The sequence below is a fragment of the Vidua macroura genome, chromosome Z (genome assembly GCF_024509145.1).
Source record: "Vidua macroura isolate BioBank_ID:100142 chromosome Z, ASM2450914v1, whole genome shotgun sequence".
NCBI lineage: Eukaryota > Metazoa > Chordata > Aves > Passeriformes > Viduidae > Vidua > Vidua macroura.
The window spans coordinates 78,447,064-78,449,500 of record NC_071611.1 but is presented as its reverse complement, the minus strand read 5'-3'; the positions used below and the strand labels follow the sequence as shown (position 1 = coordinate 78,449,500).

General features: G+C 48.8%; 1 long non-coding RNA gene across 1 annotated transcript; it reads left to right on the top strand.

Annotated features, from left to right (window-relative positions):
• Positions 1–293: 293 nt before the first annotated feature.
• LOC128822492 (uncharacterized) lies at positions 294–1,677 on the top strand. The gene is made up of 3 exons (XR_008441451.1): positions 294–556; positions 863–926; positions 1,634–1,677. It is a non-coding gene; the product is annotated as an uncharacterized LOC128822492 (long non-coding RNA).
• The last annotated feature ends 760 nt before the right edge of the window (positions 1,678–2,437 follow it).

Below are 2,437 nucleotides of genomic sequence, written 5' to 3'. Positions count from 1 at the left end.
CACCTAAGGTGCTACAGGTTGGGCATGACCTGAAGATGGTGCAGGAAAAGAAGACACAGTGGGGGGAGGACGAACACTTGAACAAGGAGCTGCACGTGTGTCTGAAGCCCTTGGAGGGGGAAAGGAATCCTTGAGAGGAAGTAGAATGGTCATTGTGGCAGTGATCCTTCAGAAAATCCATGAAAATGGACCATGAATCTGGCCATCCACTCGAGTAGAACTAGCCTTTGGTTTTGACCCATCCAGTCTGAGAAGTGGACATCAGAAAAAACCCACTTAAGAGCGCTGCATGTTGCTGACAGCACCTTCCTAAGGGCTTGCATTTGAAATGGAATCTCAGGCTAATCTCTGCCAGCCACCTTTCTGACATAAACTCATTTCTTGTCCCAGATCTACAAGGGCTTTGTCACCAAACCTGCTGCAGCAGCAGCATGGTCTAAAGGAGCCTTTGCTCTCCACCCTGAGAAGCGGAGCCGGGGCGGTTTGCTCATCTCCAGTGCTGACCCAGCTGCTGCTCAGCAACAGGAGATCAAGGATGACTCCCTGGAGCTACGGAGTACGTCTGCTGTATTTCTTGTCTGAGGGACAGTCTATTGTGTGCAGGTGTCAGCATAGCTGTACCAAATGTTTTTCCTGAGTTTGGTGTCCCAGGGACATTTAGAGACATTTCCCCACAGGAACTGCTGTAGAAAAGCAGTCTCTGTGCTGGCCACCTGTGCTGCAGAGCTGTCTGCCTGGTTGTTGTTGTTACCCAGCCGAACACAAAGGGTTCAAAGCTTCAGGCTCTGGGTCTGTCTTTTGAATCTCCTGGAAGCTGGGATCTCTGCTTTAAAGTGAGCATCTTGCATTTTGTTTCCCTCAGGGAAAATAGTGAACATGGAAAATCCTGTGATGAAATACACGGAACTGGAACATATTGGCAGAGGGTGAGTCCAACCACAGTTACTTCTATATAACCATGGGCCAGGTGTTTTTCTGGTGGAATATCTATGCAGTGTGAAGTCAGAACAGCTGCAAACAGACATCTATCCCCATGTTCAGACACTGGGGATAGATTGTCCCATCTCTCAGTGCTGCTCCGAATTTGTGAGTGTGCCCAGAAGGCATTGGCAGAGACACCTCCATGCTGCCAAGTTCCTGCCTGCAGCAAGGAACAGGACCTGGAAGATCTCCTTGTCTCACAAGTGTGGGACAGTTCTGTGTTAATTTCCTGAGCATTTTTGTATATCTCCAAATCATACAGCCACACTAATAAAAGGGGAAGAAACGTGCTTGCCTGAAAGAGCAACCTACTCCCTGATAGCTGTCAGATAACAGTTCTGAGGAACATTTCTTTCCAAAAGATTGCAGAAGGAAATACTCCATGGTCAGGATAAAACCTGCACAGTTTAGAACCTGAAACCCAAGATGAAAGAAGGAGCTCTCCTTAGGAGCTGAGGCAGAAAACAGCAACACTTCAGGGACAGGCCCAGTGCCCATGCACTTGAGAGGAAAATGCATCATCTGCCTTCGGGCAGAGCCCGCCTGCATCCAGCAGGTTTTAGGCATTTGCAGCAGAGATCTCCTCTGTGGACTGGCTTTCAATGCAAGATCTAAATGTCTTCTCCTTTCTTTGCTGCTTTTTTGTTTCTAGGACTTTTGGAGATGTTTGCATAGCACTTGACAATGCCACAGGAGAAGAGGTAAATGTCAACATCTCCCGCAGGTCCTCTGGTGTGAGCAGCTGTGGCTGGAGCTTTGAGTAGAGCTGTGCTGAAAAGGCACAAGAAGCACAGACTGCTACCAGCCTGCAAAATACATTTGGGACAGTCTTTGTCCTTCTCAGCTGCCAGAAGGAAGGCAAGGAGGGCAGCAGTTCCTTTCAGAGAAGGATGTGCTCATTCGCTCTCCATTGCTAAAACAAAGGTGGTGCCTTTGAGCATCTCACTGCTCTTTGGGGCTACGGCTTCAGAGTCCTGAATTCTCACTTCTGCTTGCCAGCAAATGCATCTGAAAGTTACTGGTAGTTCCTTAGCCACCTGCAGTGCCGCACTTGGCAACTGCACGTAGGGAGAGATCTGCACGGCATCCCTAAAAGCCCTAAGCCCTGCCCATAGCCCAAGATGTATCCACAGAGTATTAAGGCATGGATTACTTCTTCTGAATCCCAGACAAAGCAGCAGGGAGTGTGCTCAGAGCTTTGTGGGTGATAGCTGAGACACCACAGTTACCAAGTGGACAAGGCAAAACCTCAGTGGCCACATGTCCTGTAAGTGGCCTCCAAGGGAGCAGAGAAATGGGCTGTTGCAATGTCAGTTCCTAATTACTGCAATGCCCAATCACAAGGCAGTTTGGCACAGCTGGGCTGTGGCATTGCAAAATCACTCGCTCCATGTGCCTTGCGGTCTTGTGCTGCCAACTTCTCAAGTTACTCATTTTCAATGTCATTTTAGGTGGC